The sequence below is a fragment of the Rousettus aegyptiacus genome, unplaced genomic scaffold (assembly GCF_014176215.1).
Source record: "Rousettus aegyptiacus isolate mRouAeg1 unplaced genomic scaffold, mRouAeg1.p scaffold_m13_p_15, whole genome shotgun sequence".
NCBI classification, from domain to species: Eukaryota; Metazoa; Chordata; class Mammalia; order Chiroptera; family Pteropodidae; genus Rousettus; species Rousettus aegyptiacus.
The window spans coordinates 59,133,551-59,152,168 of NW_023416290.1; the positions used below are offsets into that span (position 1 = coordinate 59,133,551).

Below are 18,618 nucleotides of genomic sequence, written 5' to 3' on the forward strand. Positions count from 1 at the left end.
CCTCAGGCCCCTCACGGGGCAGCACCCCGCACACCTGCAGGCGAGAGGTTTTCCCGTCCCCAGAAGACCCTTGAAGACATGAGAATGGATCTGAGCAGTGGTTCAGAGGGAGCACCCCGCACCTGTGGAACCAGAGGGGCTCCCCAATGCTGTCACACTGGCTCCCACTGGGGAGCCCCAATCTGATGCCCCAGCCACCTGGCACCTCTAGGGCAAGAGCTACCTCAAAAAGGCACAAAGGAGACAGGCCCCACCGTGCCCTGAGGCCCCACATCTCTGCCTGTGCCCCAAGAGCCCCCGGGGGGCTGGGGTCTGAACACGTGGTCCCCTTCCTTCCCACCCCCATGCTAGAAACGGGACTTGGGAGCAGGAGACATGAACCGTGGTGGTTTGGGCAAAGGCCGTCTGTCAGCCTTGATGGGGGCCCCCTCCCTGTGCCCTAGGAAGCTTCCAGCCGGGGGGTGGCCCAGTGTGCGCTCACTGCGCCCACCCGTGAGGCTCGCACGCCCGCACGCCTGCGCACGCTCCCACCTGTGCCTGTGAGCACGTCCTCTCCCTGCGCCGCCTGCAGCCCATTCCAGGACGGGGAGGAGCAGAGCAACAGCGGGCGGCAGTTCAGACGCAGGCTTCCCGCCACGCGGCAGAGGGCCGCCCCGGCCCGGATCCCGGCCCGCAGCCCCGCGGGGCGCCAGGGGCTCCCCCGCCACGCCCGTCCCCGCACTGCCTCGGCCCCCACCGCCCCCAGCGGCCCCGGGCCACCGGGGAAGCCGAAGCCGACGTGACACCTGCCAGGTTAAAGTGACAGCTCCAAGCCAGCTGCGTCTGCCTCGGCTCCACCTTCAGTCGGCATCTCAGCCCTGGACCCAGAGTGCTGGGAAGGCGCGGGCGGCAGGGCCGGGCCGCAGGCCCACTGCGAGACCCCGAGGACACGCGCAGGACGGCAGAGTGTGAGCGGAGCCCCTGTCCCTCCCCCGGCCCGAGGTCCGCTCCTCACTGAGCACCACGCACGGGCGCCACGGCCGCAGGGGAAAGGCCCGCAGGGCGGGAGCCAGGGACAGACGCGCCATTAACACGCCTCACGCGTCCAAGTCTAATTTTAACAGGGAGAAGACATGACCGCAGCCAACAAACTTTTCCTCGCGGACACAGTTTACAGCACCGTGACTCAGCGGCCCTGCCGGCCTGATAGGTGACGTCGCCTGGATGCGCAGGGGAATCTTCAGGAGGGAACAGCGAACACCCAGGGCAAGGACATGGGCCTTGCACCTCCCTCCATGGACCACCTCCCCCGGCCTCGCTCCTCCAGGGCCCCCGGCGGACCCTTCACGGGGTGCCTGGACTTCCGACTCCTTCCCGGGAACTGGCCCGCGGCCAGGATGCTGGCCTCCCGGCCTAGTCGGCTGACCCGTTAAAGGCGGTGAGGCGCGAATATGAAAATTATTTACGTTTGGTGACTGGTTTGTCTTTTAGGCACCTGGCAAGTCTATCAGGAAAAGACGTCGGGGCACAAAGGGTTCACCGCGCCGCCCGTCACCACACCACCCTCTTCATGTGCAGCAGGCTCGCTGCTGCGCCGAAGGCCACGCGGCTGGGGACGCCCAGGGCCCCGGGGCCCGGACCGGCGGCAGGAGGGGCTGAGCATGCGCGCCACCAGCAGCCAGGCGCTCTCCGGCCTCCCGGGGCACCGTCGGGGGACACGGGAGGGGTGTGCGGCGGTGGCAGGCGTGTCACCTGCAGGCGGGTCCCAGCCAGGCTCCGAGTCTCCCGCCCACCGGCCCGCGACGTCCTCTTCCAGGTGAGCCGGCCGCTCTCGTGCCCACCCCAGGCTCTGCTCGCAGGAGCCCCGTGCGGCGACGACGCCCACCGCTCACGCCCACTTCCTTCTGTTCGCGACTGCTCGGAGCCCGCGGCTGCCAGGACAGGCCGCCCTCCGCGCGGGCAGCCGGCTCCCGGCCCGCGACCCTCGTCCTCGAGGCACGCGTGCCCGCGGCTGAAGCCTGGAAAGTGCTTCTGGAACTGCGTGTGTCCACTCAAGCCTCACGACAGTCCGTGTGCGGAATATCGTACTGGCGCCAAGTGACAGATGAGGAAACTGAGGCACAAAGGGCCAAGCCACTTGCCTGGACAATGCGGGATGAGAGCCGCCAGGCACGCGGCAGGCACGGGAACACTTCCTCCCAGCGCCGGTTAACACGGTGCCACCCCCTGTCACCACCGGGGGGCTGGCCCTCAGAGTGTGCCACCCTGGCACCTGGATTATTTTGAGCTGAAATCAGTTAAGGCCCCAAAACTTCAGGAAGTAGTTTACCTCCCATTTCCTGGCCAGACTGACAAGGACACCTGAGCGTGAGAGGGGACGGGTCCCACAGGGGCCACTAGCCGGCGTCCCAGCATTTCTAGGCTGCCTCGCACAGCCGTCCCAGCCTTTGCGGCACCAGGGCCCGGGGCTCCCGTGAGAATCTGCCGCCTGATGGTCTGAGGCGGAGCCGAGGCAGTGGCGCTGGCGCGGGGAGCGGCTGCAGGCGCAGGTGAGGCTTCGCTCGCTCACCTGCCGCTCCGTCCTGCTGTGCGGCCCGGTTCCTGACAGGCCACGGACCGGACCGGCGCCATGCCGCGCCCTGGGTGTGGGGGAGCCCTGGCCTCGCGGGAATATGGGACCTTGCTCTCTCTCCTCTACCTGCGAATTGCCCGTTTCCACTTTTGAAATCTGAGACCCCTGTCCCTCCCTTTCTCCTTCGTCTGAAGTGACATATATACCTAGTTTTGCCTGTCTTTGTGGCTTTCGTGCTTATGTAAATTCTCTGTTCACACATACTAAAATGTAATTTTCTCCTGCTGATCTGCTGTGTCATTTGAATCCTCTGACCAGCCGGAAGAGCTGAAGGGGCCAGGGGCCGGTCCCCGCCCGCCCCTGGCGGCGGGCCTCTCCCGCGTCTCAGAGAAGACGCGGGGCCAGCAGCTGCACACAGGCGTCCAGAACTCCCAGGCCACGTCAGAGCTCAGAGCCAGCACGCCGGAGGAGCCGAGAGTGGCGGGCAGAGCCGGGGGCCCGAGAGGCGAGCGCACACACACGGGGTCCGAAAGAAACCCAGAGGGCTGCCGCTCGCCCGCCCATGGCGGAGGCTCGAAGCTGGCCTGATGAAAACCCATTTAAAACGGTCCTTACTTCCCCCTCCGTGGACAGTGGACACTGCTTGCAGTCGAGCCACAGACCTCACAGGACGCACGCCCTCTCATCAAGGACTCTCGCCGCTGGGGCCGAGGTGGCGACGGGCCGCCGAGAACCACCAGTGACCACGCATAAGCGCCGGCTTCGGGAGTGGGTGGGGCTCTGCACCGCTCCCAGCCCAGAAGTCGGCTGCCGACGCCCACCGCAGCAGAGCTGACAAGGATCGCACGTCCTGGCTTGAGAGGAGCCGAGACCATGTGTGGGAGACCTGCGGGGTCCCCAGGGGCTGTGGCCCTCTACAGCAGGTGCCTCCAGGGCGGCCAGAGGTGAACAGTGGAGAAAGCCGACAGCCCCGGGTCCTCCGGCCCCGCCAGAGAAACGGGCTCGGAGCAAAGCGGGCCCCTCGCCGACGCCCCAGCCCCTCTGAACTGGGAGCTGGCCGAGTGCCAGCTCTGCCAGGCAGGCTCAGGACAAGGGGGTTTCGGGGGTCTCCGGCTGCAGCTTCAGACCCCCAATCAGAGACCTCTGACAACACATGCCTTCCTCATTTCATCAGTGAGCATGAGCTAGCAGGGAACTTGAACCCTGGACAGCTGGGCAGCCCCTCAGAGAATTTTAAATAAAGCAGATATTATATTGTATTATACTACTTAACATAAGCTATAATGTATTACATACACCGTATAGCCAAACTACATTATGGCACGTCTCACAACATCACACGCGCGCGTGACTTTGTAATACATCGCACCATACGTGTCTTCAAGGCCTCTCCCCACGCCGTGGCACACACGTGGCTACAAGGTTAACCACAGGTACAAATGCAGGTCTCGCGCAGTGGCCCCCCTTTTAGGACTCCGTGCTGACAGTAAGGTCGCACTTGCTGCAGCTCACAAGCTGTAGCTCCAAGCCTGACCTTTGCGCCTCTCCGGGCCCAGGACCAGGAATTCCACCAGCCACTCCCAAGTCTTATCTCAATGTGACATTGCTCAATGCTTTTGGACACACTGACTCTCTGTGGCTCTCGCTGCTAATTTTAACTACCCTACATCTCCCCACACAGCAAACTGGAGCATCCCAACGTCACCGTCAGGACAGCATTGCAAGCCACTCTGGACGGCATTCCGCCTTGCTAGTACCCGAGACAGACGCCCCGAGTCCCACCGGTAGTCACTGCTGACCCTGGTCACGATGACGGAGAGCTACAATGGCCACCACTCTTGGGGTTTATCGTGAACATGCTCCCCTGGGGGAGAGTCCAAGCCATGCCCGGCGCCAGCCCCGGTCCACCTGCTTCCGGGCTGCCAGCGGCCCGGGCTCTCGCGGACTGTCAGGCCGAGCACCCCAGCCCAAGGGCCGATACAGGTGAGGCAGCCCCTCAGGGCCTTCGGCCTCAGCTCAGGAACGGGGCTCCTCAGCAGGAGAGCGCAGCCCTGGGCGGGCGCTGGAACCCCATGAACGCTCCCTAAGGTGTACATCAGGGGGTTTTGCATTTTTGTGAGGAACAGACCCATAGCTTTCACCAGATTTTTAAAGGAATCCATGACCCAAAAAAGGTCAAAACTAGATAAATAGGGGAGGGATGTATATGGGGCCACTCGATTGGTCGAAGGGTTTTGCTTTGTAATGATTATTACATAATTTTTTCATAATTTTTAAAAGTCGTTCCTTCCTTTCGTAGTTTCCTTTAGAACTGAGTTGAGCAATTCAGGTTCACACACAAAAAGGCAGGTAGAAAAAAAATAGAAAGATGGAAATTTTTAATTTCCTAAATTTGGAAAAACCAGAAGGGCCAGCCCAGATTCTGCAGAGCTGAGGATTTCCTGGAGCTCGCTGGCCAGTGACATCAGAAACTACAGATCAAGCCACGATTTCTTGAGCTGACCCTGAGGCACCGGACAGAAGCATGAGCTACCAGTGAAGACAGGCGTCCTGACACGCGGCGCGGCCCGCAGCCGGCGACGACCAGCGTTCCGAACCTTCCGTGTGCGGCGCTGAACAGGAACCCGGGACAGACCGAGCGGCGGAGAGACTGAGCCAGAGGAAAACCAGGCCGCGACACGGCGGTCTCACGCTTCGTAACCGGAACACGAGCCACGCTCCAGACGGAACCTTAATCCGACCCACGCGCTGCGTTTACACCGGGGCCTGCGCGGGGCCTCACGCAGCGCCTGTCACCTGTGCTCGCCCCGGGTCCCCGGCAGGGCCGCCTGCTGCCCTCTGCCCGGCACTGGGTGCTGGAGGCGCGGGTCAGATGCACGTTTAATCCAGGCCGCCCTCTGCGTCCAGCCCGCACGGTGCTCCCGCCACTCGCATGGTGGCCAGAGGGCTCCGACTGCTCTCGGGTTCATCCAAGGCTGCCCAGGAGTCAGCGGGAGCCGAGCTGCGGCCCCGTAAAGTGACGGAAGTGGCCGGCCATGCACGTGGGCCTGGAACGGCCGAGCAAGGTCGCAGAGCGCCTGTGCCCACCAAGCCACTCGGCCCGAGTTTCTCAGCGTCACCGGCCAATGCGCTGCTTCCTCCTGCCACCTCTTCGAGGCCCCAAGTCACCTCGAGCCCACAGCCGTCAGCTCCCACTAAGCAGGGAACTAGGCCCGGCGGCCGAAAGGCAGGCGCGGCGGGGGCCCGACAGGCCGCCCCTCTCCCGCAGCCCCCTTCCAGGTGGTTCTGGCACCTGCTCCTCCCGAGCCCCTGGGCCCAGGGCTGGATGGCTCCCTGTGCAGACAGGCCCAGGGCGGGGCGCCACCTCCCTCGCTGGTGACCCTCCGCTCTGCCCGCCCCTTCGACTCTCCTTGTCCCACTCTTGGATGCCACTCTCTTCCTGGCAACAGAAGGACATGACAGACACAGTGAGGGCAAGGCAGTCCCCGAGCGGGAGGGGCAGGGCTGAGGACAAAAACCGCAACATCTACAGTTACGAAGGACTGACTCAAGGACTTCCTGATCGGTCTGTTATCAAATCAAGACTAGAACCATCAGCCTGGAAACGAGCTCTCAGCGGCAGACAGCGGGTGCGTAAGGACACCCCGACTCTGCCGCATGTCCGAGGGCCCAAGCTACATGGACTCGTCAGAAATGTGCAGGTGCTTGGGGACAGCGCCAAGAAAATGGACCGTAAAGGCAGCGCCACACACACCGGACACGCAGGCCCCGGACGCACATTCACGACTCACTGTAAAGAAGGCGCCCTGCTTACCACGCCCGTGACCCGCATGGAGAAAACGCATGTGCGACGCGGAGCCGGACCCGGAACCACGAGAGCCCCGCTGCCGACGGTCACGTGTCGCCTGCAGCTCGGGGTAGAGTTCTGGGACTGGGACGAGCAGACGTGCTTGGAAGTGAAGCCTGCACGTATAGAACAGCTCTGCAATGTAAAAAAATGTAAACCTAGACAAGATCTTGGAGTGGAAACCTGCAAAAGAAAAATGATTTGGACAAGGCCAAGAACTCCTGGTTTGGGGCTTCAGAGCAGCTGGCGACCAAAAGACCCGGGCCGGGCCCAGCTCTGCGCGGGACGGCCCGAGGAGGTGCGTGCGGTGCAGAGCCCTCCACTGCACCCTGCCGTTCAGCAGGGCCCCGCCTGGGCTGGGGGCACGCTCCATCCTCGACACCCGGCAGCCACCGGCGAGGGGTCGGGGGTCAGGTCGCTGGACGCAGGTCCCCCGGTCTCCCCACCGCAAGGGCAGTGACCTGTCCGCCCTGCTCGCTGCCCTCTCCCGTGCAGAGCAAGAAGGTGGCACGTGGTCCATTCCCAGGGTGACCACTCTCCAGTCCCTTCATCCAATAAGGACATCTCGTCTTAAAAATAGGGATCCCTCGTCACAGGGCTCTTTCAGTGTTACCAGAAGCTGCGTGTGGCAAATGACAGTTCCCATGGAATGCTTCCGAGCCTCTCCCTGCCACCATGCGATGCCGTCCAAGGATCCCGTCCGGGGCACCCATCCTCAGTGACGCCTGGGGGTGTTCAGAATGGTGGGGGCCGAAGAGGCATCGACCGCGCAGCTCCCGCTCCAAAGGTCCTATCTGCCAAGCTGCCGCGGGAGCCCCCGCCACAGTGACAGACAGGGCAGGGACCCCCGCGAGAGGAAACAAGAAACCCAGGCCAGGCCACCAGCGGGGCGGGCTGCGGAGGGGGAGTGTCCAGCAGGGGCGCCGTCAGCCCACCTGCGGACGCGCCGAGGTCTCACCGACCAGGGAGGCAGCGCCCTTCCCGTCCACCCCGCCACTGCTGGCAGGACGTCAGGTGGGTGCCACTCGGGGCGCACAGCCCGGGTGCTGGGCGGCCCTGGGAGCCTGTGGAGCCCTGGGGTCCAGCCCCGCCTCACCCACAGCCCTTGCCCCCTGACAGTCCTGGGGTCAGCCTCTGAGAGGCCACCAGCCACGCCTGGCGGTGCCTCTTCCCAGGCGGGGTCGTCACTGACTGCAACGTTCAGTCGAAGGCGCATCCACCTGCACCAGCCGAAGCAGCAACCCCATCCTCAGGCCCTGACAATCAAGCTGGTTTCTGCCCACGCCAGCTACGAGCGCCTCCACTTCCAGGAAGCCCTCCCCGAACAGCCTCACGTGAAGGGGGCGACGGCCACGAATGCCGGGCGAGCCCGCGGCGTGTCCGGGCGAGCGCCTCTGCCGAGGCCAAAACTGCGTTTCCTATCTCTCTCCCTGTCCCTAGCACATCTCCTAGCAGAGCCGGTCGGCCAGAAGGGATTCCGGGCGGATTCCTCAAGGGCTGCGGGGCTCGGTCTCCTCGTCTGCTTAACGGGCGCAACCACTGCTCCCGCGCCCGGCGGCCGGCAGGTGGAGGTGGCAGCACGGGGCCCGGCCCCTGGTGCGCACTCACGGCTGTCTGTCAAAGATGCTGTGACCGCCCCAGAAACACAGACGACAGAAGACGCCCGCAGGCCAACGCTCAAAGCGCAAACCACTGGGTTCCGCGGGGGACTCGGCCCGCCCGCACCGCCGCCTGCATGGCCGCCTGCACCGCTACCCACACCGCCACCGGGAACGCGCCACCCGCACCGCCGCCCACTCCGCTGCCCGCACCGCCGCCGGGAACGCGCTGGGCCCGCGGTGGCGGCCCCGGCAGGCTCACCAACTTCCCGCTGGCTCCTCCCGGTACAGCCCACTAGGCGTCCAGCGGGGACGCAGGGCGCAGCTGTCCTCTGCCCCTCTGCCCGCCCGGGGCCCCGCAGCCGCATGCACCGGGAAGTCGCGGACAGGCAGGACTCCCGCCAGCCCTCACAGCGCACTGAGCCCTGTGGCTGGGGGCAGGTCCCGAATCCCAGCCCCGAGTCTGAGGGTTCCAAGCCCAGGAGGGCTGTGGGCGGGAACAGATCCCCACACCAATCATGAGGAAAGCCACACGAAAATTGTTAAAACCTCTTTCCCAAACCGTATCATAACCAGGCAGAAACCACGGCCTGCACTTAGCCGGCTTCCAGACCCTCCCACAGACCCGCCAGACTTAATCAAAACCCTATCTGACCTTCACAACCACAAACTGACATCATCTGCAGGACACTTATCAGCACACAGCCTCGCCGCTGAAGCTGCTCAAACTGTCGGAATGGGCCAAGGACAGGCCGATAACCAGCTGGAGGACAATGCTGCGGAGAGCGGTCCCCAGGGACACTGCAGAATGCTCGTCTCCTCTCCCGGCTTCGGATTATTAGTATAACTTCCACCTGCCAGTTTATGACTTGTTGGGAACATGGTCTCAATTTTATTTTGCATCACTTCCTTTATGAAAAATTTCAGCCGCATTCAAGGAAAAGACACGACATACTAAATTGCAAAAACACATATTCTCAACATACCTGTAAACACAGCATTTCCTATGGGTACAGGCATCCTGAACCCCAGGTCTCACAGTGCCAGCAGGAGACCCGACACCCTCTGGTGGGCCCAGGGCTCACACCCAGGCTCGGCCATGAGCCGGGTGGCTTTGGGCAAGGCACTTAACCGCTCTGTGCCTCCTTTTCCTCTGCAACATGCAGCTAAGACAGCATCGCCCTCGCCAGGTTCTGCGGAGTAGCAGCCCCCAAGTGCCGGGCCGCAGGCTGGGACCAGCCCGCACGGCAGGTGAGCGGCAGGTGGGTGAGCGGGGCATCGTCTGTCTCTGCAGCTGCTCCCAATGCCAGCGCCACTGCCTGAGCCCCACCTCAGATCAGCTGTCACACTCCCACAGGAACACACTGGCCTCCGGTGCCACCGAGGCTGGGGACCGCTGCTGCAGAGAGAATGAGGCCGACTGCTCTGCGCAGGACCCCGCCCTCTGTATGTCATTTCCCAGGGCCTGCGAAGTGCCAAACAAATACTCATTACGCTCCCCCAGGTTACAACACAGAGGTTGAAGCTTGGAGCAGTGGGCGTCTTCTGGGCCAAGGCCACCCAAAGCCAGGGACGGCCCAGCCGGGCTGTAAATGCTCCCCGCACGACCGGGCACTGGAACTTCCTGCTGAAGAATAAAGGGCCCAGGCCACTCCCTACTCTCTTAAGTAAAAACACTTTAGACGTCTGAATAATGCAAGGGAGAGCTGGACGTGCTGGAACACCCCAGACCTCTGCCCAGTCCCATTGGGCTCGAGAGCCCACGCAGGCAAATCAGAGCAGATGGCCTCAACTCCACGGTCCGTCCAGCACCCAGTCAGAACTGCCTCCGAATGGGGTTCAGGACAGCAAGCAGCCCTGGCGGTCCCCGAAGACCTGGCTCCGTCCCGCGGAGGGCAGTGCACAGGGCCGACTCCTAGCTGTTCACGCAAAAGGTTTTCCATCGCTTATGGAAAACCACTCCCAGTTGTCCCAGCATTCCCATTGAGGCAGCCGGCTGGGAGGAGATCTGCACACTGGAGTCTGGCCCCAGAGTGAGGAGGGAGGGTCCAGGATGAGTGACCCCACTGTGCAGGGCCAGCAGCCCTAGCCTTTTCCTAAGCCTTTCAGAGCCTAAAATCCCAAGTTCAGTGCCAAGGCCCAAGATGCCAAGAGTGAGTAAATAAAGATTCGTGCTTTGAGACCAACGGACAGCCAGCAAGTTCACACCCTTCTCCCACAGGGTGGGCCAGTGCTATCCACGGAAGCCGAGACCGTGACCTTAGAGCCAGCTCTGACCTTCACTTGTCCCTGAGAACAAAGGCTCTGCCTCCAAGTGTGAGGGCACGTCTTGACCCCAAACATTACGGTGAAGTGTTCACAAGGGGACTCTCAGGGGGCAGCCTGAGGATAGAGGACAGGTAAGGCTCCCAGGGACACCTCAGGACCGAAATCAAAGAGCCGAGCGAGCGGCCTGCTTTCCTGGCCCACAAAGCTGGAGTGAGGGACATTTTAGGGGAGAGGCCCCACCTTGGCAAACCTAGACCAGCCCAGCGGCCCTGTCCCCAATGCCCTCCCCCTAAAGAGGAGCCGACGGCACCAGCCCCCAGAGCACACTCACTGGACCCCAGCAGGCAAAACGTCTTCTGAAATCTCTTCTGCTTCTAACACACCTTCCTGGCAAGTTCAACCCAAGACAGCATTCCACAGGCTCACATTTTAACCCAACCAAATAAGAAGGCACCGCCGCCGAGGCACGTGCGTTCGCGAAACGCATCGCCTTTGCCTCTTTACACAGAAATTGAGAAAACATGCAATTAAATATTAATGTGCAAATGGTGCAGCACTGCGGTCTTATTTTAATGAGGTGGCCAATGCTTCGCCCCCATCCACCAAGCACAGGCAGCCCTGTGCGAACACAGAGACCTCCGCGCGGGGCCTCAGCGGTGGGCATTGGCCACTGCCAGAGCCTTGACGTCCCTGTGACCTCGTTGCCAAAGCCGAACCGCCTGGAGGGCCCAGTGGTCAAAGTCCGGCTCCCATGGGGCGCCACCCAAGGCCGCCTTCGCACACTCCTGTCCTCTTGGAATGTTCCAGCAGCAAGGGCCGTTCGATAATTCCTCTGAGGCACCTGAAGTGGACCCCCACCCAGCTCTGTAAGACACGCCCCCTTCCTCCGGAGTCTTACTTTGTGCTGGAGACAGTAAAGCGAACTGTGGACCTTCCTGCTGGTGGAGGGTCCTGCCATGAGTCTGCGGAAGCAACACACCTGTTGTGAAGGGCGACAAAGCGAAGCCGAGTGTCCCCGGAATCAGGGACACGCACTCACGCTTCTGTGGTTGGTTTTGTCCCGATGATTCAACGACAAAAAAAGTCTCCTGGACTGAGTTAACGCTGCCTTGCAATCAGAAATGTATACTTCTATCAGAGAAATGTGAGAATGATCAACAAAAGACTTTAGGGTATAAGAACACGTGACGGAATAAAATCCCAAGGGGGGAAACGACGCGCAGGCGCGAGCTGACGGAGAAAAGTCCGAGTCCCGGTGCTTTAAAGGGCGATGGGCCCAAGGCATTCGCGTCTCACACCCGAGACCTCTGAGAGCAGCGGCTGCTGTAAATGTCCATGTTTACGACATACGAGAAAGTTTATCTTTTACGGCTACTTAAAATTAGCGCAAAAAAAGTTCAGATGTCCACTTAAAAATGTGCCCAGAGTTTTCGAAGCCACTTTACAGGTCAGGAGCAAATGTGTCTGAAGGTCACTGCTTCAAGGCACGGCCGCTGGGAACCTCCATTCATGGATACGAGGCGAGGCAGCCTCCACCCCCGGGGCGGGGGGGGGCTCCCAAGGTCGTCTTCTGCCTGGGGATGTCAAGCCCCTCCCCCGGGGAAAACTTGGGAAAATAGTCCCTTCCCATTCCGACCCAAAAATCATACTTTTGGATATATTTTCCTAAAACGATGACTAAAATGTTGGCAACAAGGAGCTTATTTATTGTTTTCTGGCCTCGCAATGTCCAAGTGGTTGCTCAAAAATTGTGCAATTTGTATGTAAAAATACAGTGACCGTTGCATCTGGACCAGACAAGCGCGCTGTTCCAACTCCTCCGTCATCTGTTTCAAGGGTTTGCTACGTTTTGCACTCAAGCTTTTCCTTTCTTTGAAATGGGAATAACCCGGTGGTCAAGCAAGCTAGCTGGCTCGAGGATTCAAAGGCGAACCGCAGCGGTCTCCGGCAGACTCTGAAAGCTCGTGCAGGCTGCACAACAGGACCCCAGGTGGCAGGCTCTTCCTGAAACGAAGGGCCTCTGGGCTCGGGTTCAGGAATGCGGCTCCCCCTGCCAGCCAAATCCTTCAACAGGTTTGGGAGGATGAAACACAGCCGACCTCGGGCTGAACAATGCTCCCCTCACCTGGGACCCAGGCCAAACAGAGGCAGGAGAGCTCGAGGGCTGTGCTTATGACTTGAAAACGCTCTGCAGATCCCTCCAGCTGCGCGCAGACCCCACCTGCGGGACGGCCAGCAGCCTCATCTTCGCACTCGGGGCCAACGCCCAAGGCGATGTGGACCCGCGCGGGGGTCTCTACGCACTCGCCATCGACCCTGTGTGACCTCTGCCTCGCCGTGGGTTCCAAACGGCCAAACAGAACTCAGAGCCCTTCCCTCCAGCTTCAGGGTTTATCATTTCCCAGAATCTTTCAGAAAACAAGTGCAGGCAGACCCGGTCCCGCTGTACCTCGCAGACGCTGAGGGCGAAGACCCTCCCGCCAGCAAAATGGCTACGACCCGCCTTCCTGCGGTGATCTGGACGGAACCAGCGGCACCTCCGAGGTCTGCCTGGAGGAGCCCGCCCCACAGGTGCCCATACCGACCCGCCCGGCGCCCACGCACCGAGGGGGAAGGGCACTGTGGAAATGCGCGTTTGGAAGGAAAAGCCTATCGGTGGCATGGAAACGGCGAGCGGGTGATGCTGTTGCCCTCCAAGCCTGCGGGTGTTTTAATCTTCGGAAAATGCCTCTTCCGCAAGTCACCTGCCAAGGAAGCAGGCGCGCAACACTGTCGGGCCCCGCCCAACGCCGCCCGTGTCCCCACCACCCAAACGCGGCGGTCCGAGAGTGACCGGTGTGCGTGCGGCCTGGCGAAGCTCACTCTGGGCAAGTTTCCCTCTGATTTCAGGTAGGGTCGCTTCCTTCTCACACGTAAGGTCCCCATCGCCCAGTCCCTGGAAGTGTCTGACTCCACAAAGGCTTAGCATTTGACACTTAAAAAAAAAAAAAAAAAAAAAAAAGAGGCCACTCGAAGAACATTTTGAAAGTTCTATGTCTAAAAAGATCCTTGTTCATCGATTTCGGTGGGGTAATTAAGCTAATCCAAACAAGGGGACCTTGTCTGGGCACCGTGGGGGAGGGGCGGCGGCCGGCCTCTGCCTGGGGCTCCCTGCACAGCCAGCTGTAGCTCCCGGTGGGGCCGTCCCACCCCTTCCCATGTGGCCACTCTCCTCCGGGGCAGCCGCTTCCCTCCCCGGTCAGATTTCCACCTGGCAGAGCCGACCTGCTCGCCTCTCCTGGTTTCCTGGCCTGGAGTCAAGCGACCCACCTAACGGTGTCTGGCCGAGGCGCCTTCAGCAGCATAGTCACGTTGCCATCGCGAAAACCTGGGGAGCCAGAGGCCAGCGGGGAGCACCACCCTCCCCGTGCTCAGTGAGAACACGGCTTCCAGCACATTCCAGCCCCACAAATTACAGGGACGGCTCTGCCAGGGGTGTTCTCGAGGAGGGCACCGGCAATTTGGGGTTGTCTGCCACCTACGGCGCTGGCCAGTCACCTTCATTCTGTGCCAGCCCGCAAGGCTGTGAGTCACGAACCACCCCTGCCGGCCACTACACAGGGCTGGGCTACAGGGCTGCGGGAGGGGGCCAAGGGTGCAGACGGGTGCCGGGGACAGCGCGGCCCGGGCCTCGGCACAGCCCTCCCTCCCCTCCCCGCCATCCCTCTGACCACAGGGATAAGGCTGACCCCACAGTGAGCAGCCTCAAGGCTGGCTGCTGTCCTCCCCTGGGGACAGGGAGCCTCGGCTGCCACAGCCCCCCCCCCCCCGCCTGCAGGCCTGCAGGGGGGACTCACGGGCAGGGTCCGCTCCCAGGCTCCTCTCGCCCCTTCCCACCACCCCTCCTCTCCAGGAAGCGAAGCTGAGGGCGGAGAGAGCCCACAGTGTTACAAGCCGCTGGCCACCTTGGGGCTCACCCAGTCCGAGCTCTGCTCAGCTTCCCCGACGTGACGGGGGCCGCGGCTGCAGCGCACGTCAGAGGAGCAGGCAACTCTCACGGGCGCTGGGAGTGGGCCCCGGGCGCTCTCCCCGGTGGGGGGGGGCATCCGGCCACACCCACCACCACTGAGTACCTAATATGCATTTTAAATGCATCTCAAATGATCCACTTCTGGTCTTTACAGCTGCTGCCCACAAAAACAATCAGCCCGAATGGGGCTGAAATTCTTGATTTCTAAGGCAGCCCATTTCCCGCCCTCCCGCCAGACGCACCCGAGCTCTTCATCCCGCCTGGGCCAAGCCGCCTGGGGCCTGCACAGCTCCAGACCTCAATTCCGGCCTCTCCCCATCTTCTAGTAAGTTCTGCAAAATCTCTCCCAAGCATTATATCAACTCTTATGCTTTAACACATAACTCAGATCTAGCAGAAAATTATTCACATTTTTAAAGGCGGCTGTTTCCAATGCCCAGCAGTGTGCCACACACATCTTAATCAGTAAACCCGTCCTACAGCGTATTTTCTTCCTGTTTTCCTATAAGCGTAAAACAGAGGAGAAGAAAGAGTACCCTGCGCCCTACCTGTCTGTCCGTGAGCAGGGAGGATGGGGGCAGAGGGCTGCAGGGAAGTCGGGGCGCGTGCACAGAACGGGGGGAGGGGTGACTTGGGTTTTCCCAGAGAAACAGGTTGTGATTCTGACAATCATTTGACCCCACAACTGCTTCAATCACTCATCTTCTAAACTCTCCTTCCTTCCCAGGCCCTGGGCTCAGGGACGCCCCAAAAAGCAGAAGCCACATGTCCCCTTTTGCTGGAGTCAGCTGAAGTATCAAAAGAAAAAAAAAAGGAAAAAACCTCACACTCCCTAGAAGATTAAGTGGCCCTTCCCGCTCCTCCCTAGAGGCCACCCCCCCCCACCTTCTAGAAACATTATGAAGAGTTAGTCAGGAGGCTGTGCTCGTTTCAAAACACCCCCCCCCCGCCCCCATTCTGATACACCTGCCCTGGAAGAGCTCTGGGTGCAAGGTGCCCCCTGAGAACCCAATACGGAGGAATGCACCTCGGGGAAGAATGGGTTAAACCCAAAAGCTCGAGGAGGACGAGGCCGCTCAGGGGAGGGAGGGCCGCTCTGGGTGCGGATAAACGTGGAGGACTGCAGAGGGGCTGCGCCGACCCCTCTCCCCGACGGAGCGGCGTGGCCACAGGAAGTAGAGGTGTCTTCAACGGTGCAGAGGAGACGAAACGCCGGCACGGCCCGGGGGCGACGGGCGCGCGGAGCGGAGCACCGGCTGCGCGCGCTGGGGGCGCGAGCCGCGGAGCGACGCGGGAGGAAGGCCGCCGTGCGGGGGAGACCCAGGCTGCAGGCGCCGCGCAACTCTCACAAGTTGGGCCGAGAAAGCAGGGCAAGGTCGCGGCCAAGGGGGCGAGGCGCCAGGCTTCCCGGGGGCTGGAGACACCCGAGGAAACGGGGCTGGGGGTGCTGAGGGGTGCGACGGGGGGAAGGCAGGTCCAGGGGAGGCGCGCACCGCGGGCGGGGGCCCGGGATGCTCCGGGAGGCTGCCAGGACGGGGACCAGAAGGGGCAGGTGCAGCCCGCAGAAGGGAGGGCGCGCAGGAGGGGCGCGGCTGCCCCGGCGGGGGGGCGGCGTCAGGCGCGGGTGAGGGGGTCCCCTCCCCGAAGAAGAGATGCCGGGGACCGGACTCAGGGCTCGAGGCTGCGGCCGCGCGGAGGTGGGGGTGGGGAGGCGGCAGGTGCCGGGCGCCCAGGTGCGGGATGCCCAGGTGCCGGGCCGGGGGCGACCGCTCACCTGTCTCCTCCGGCCAGGGCCGCGGGGGCGACGGCACCGCGGGGCGGCCGGGCCGGGCCGGGCGGGGGGCGGCGGGGGCGCGGAGCCCCGGGCGCTCGGGAGCGGCGACGGCGGCTGCGGCGGGGGCCCGGCGGCGGCTGCTCCTCGGCTGGCCGGCCGGGCGGTCAGTCAGCGAGCGACGCGGGCTCCGAGAGAGCGCTGCGAAGCTGCGGCCGGTGCGCGGGGACAACGCCGCTTTATCGGGTCGGAAACAGCCGCCGCGCGCCGCTTCCGCTGACGCAGCGCCGGCCTGAGCTCATGACTATGCAGCAGCCGCCGCGGGAGGCCGGGGCGGGGCCTGCGCCACGAGTGCCCATTGGCCGCCTGTCTCCCCGCCCACCTGGACGCCCCTCCCCGTCACGGGGGCTCCGCCCCCGCCCACGTCCCGCCTCCCTCCTCCTGGGAGAGGCGTCTTGCGCGCCCCCAGCTCCGGGCTGGCGCACCCGCCCCTCCCCTAGCCCCCGGCCCCGGAATCCCGCCGCGTCCCTCTCTGTAGCCGCGGGAGGGAGAACCATGCAGCCCTCGCCCCTCTCCCCCTTCGCGCTGCTCCCTCCCCCGCTCCCCAAACGCCCTCCTCGCGAAGAGGCCGGGAGAGCTTCGACACCCACCACCAGCCTAGCCGCTCCACAAACACCCTTCTCCCACCACCATCACCACCATCCCTGGCCCCCAGGTGCTGCAGCAGACGCTCCTGTCTCCCCTTCTCTGTCTCCCTCCTCAAACCCCCTACCTCGCCCCCCGCCCCGGGATGTCTCCCTCTCCCTAGGGCACACTTGCCCCCTGACCCCCACGTGCTAACAGCTGTCAGGGTGCCCTGGAGAGCTGGGCAGGACCCTGGGACCATAGCCTCCCACTCGCTGCCTGACCCGTGCCAGGGCATTCATCCAGTGTTACCCCCACAAGCAAAATGGCTATAATCCATAGGATGAGGCTGCTGGGAACCCAGGGGGACAAAGTTGAAGGAGGTGGCTTGACAAACAGAAACATGATATAATGGGCCGAGGTCAGACAACCCTTCCACCTCACCAGGGTGTAGGTGGCTATGGACCAGTTACTTCACCCTGCAGAGCCCAGGTGTCCTGTCTGTAACATAGAGCTCACGAGACCCATCTCATGGGGTGGCTGAAGGGATTTAGAAATAAAGGGCACGCTGAACAGCCTGCGGAGCAGTCAAAATGGGAAAATCTGACAGTATCAAGTGTCGGCGGAGACGTGGAGCAACTGGAACTCTTACTCACTGCTGGTGGGGATGCAAACCCAAGCCTTGCCTCGGGAATCTGTTCCGATCCTACGACTGAGCGATTTCCCTCCCAGATGCATAGCTTACATAATCGTATTTCTGTTATAGCAGCACTGTAACAACCAAGAATTGGAAACTACCCAAAGGACCCATCAACTGTAGAACAGATCCATAAAATTGTGTTATATTCACGCAGTAGAATGACAGCAATGACGATGAATAATATACAACTACACATGACAATGCGGATGCCTCACTAACAATTCTGAGGAAGGAAAAAAAAAAAGCCAGACCCCAAAGCACATGGGACTCCATGTATATAAAGCGGTCGAAGTGTGGTAACCTTGGAGAGAGGGGCTCCAGAGCCAGGGAGGGGACAGGAAGGAGGGATCTGGGGTGTTGATAAGATTAGTTTCTTGATCTGGGTGCTGGTTATGTGGGTCTGTATGCGATACTTAATGAGGGATCAATAAGGACGTCAGTGGTCTATGCGTCAAAAGCCCAAAGTGACACCTGTGACATGTCCTGTCTACCTGCCTCCCCTGTTGGGCTTTTGCCCCTGCATCCAGAGGCAATTCCAGCTATGCCGTGTGCCAACGGCATGGCCTTGGGCACCTGACAGCCTTTTTGAGTCCTCACCCGAAAGTGAGCCTTCTGATAACTCGTCACTCACAAGCCTTTTTACAAGACTGGATCTAGTAAGCAACACTGAGAAAGGATTTAATGAACTTTTTAAATTATTCACTAAACACTGGCAATTATTCAAGCCTCTTCATTTTCATTCATTCGGCAACCAATTACTGAGCACCTACTATGTGCCATGTACCGTGCCAGATGCTGGGACTAGAGCTAGCAACAGGAGCCGCTCTCTCCTCGAGGAGTCCGCAGTGGAGTGGGAAATGCAGATAGATAAGGGAAGTGGCCGCAGAGCCCAGCACGGGCTCTGACTCACAGTAGGTGCACCGTAAATGCTTCCGGAAGAATAAACGAGTACATACGCTTTCCCGTGAGTTAAATTTGGAAGGCAGTTCCTAAGCCTGAGAAGTGGGAACCTCAGATTAGTTTACTTCTATAACCTGGAGAGTGACAACGAGATTGGACAGAGAGAGAGCAGAGGGGGCAGAACGCGGCCTCAGCGGGCCTGGGCCGGAGCTCCGCGTGTGCCGACTCGTCTCCCGGGGGCTGGAAAGGTGAGAGGAGTGACATGCACGGAACCAGATCGACCGAGGCCACTCGGGTTTCGCAGTGATTTAAAACTATAAACCCGCTCATTAACTGAGGGCCTACTGTGT

At 61.5% G+C, this 18,618-nt stretch overlaps 1 protein-coding gene across 3 annotated transcripts in view; it reads right to left on the reverse strand.

Annotated features, from left to right (window-relative positions):
- Positions 1 to 16,120, reverse strand: part of SLC45A4 (solute carrier family 45 member 4) — a 52,124-nt gene extending 36,004 nt beyond the window's left edge. The window contains exon 1 of one of the 3 annotated variants that reach the window (XM_036233098.1): positions 16,048 to 16,120. The gene's annotated coding sequence lies outside the window, so the exon portion shown is untranslated. Of the gene's footprint in view, positions 1 to 6,365; positions 8,104 to 8,258; positions 9,522 to 16,047 lie in introns of those variants that run through there. The other 2 variants (XM_036233097.1, XM_036233101.1) reach the window with 2 other exon arrangements.
- Positions 16,121 to 18,618: the final 2,498 nt, after the last annotated feature.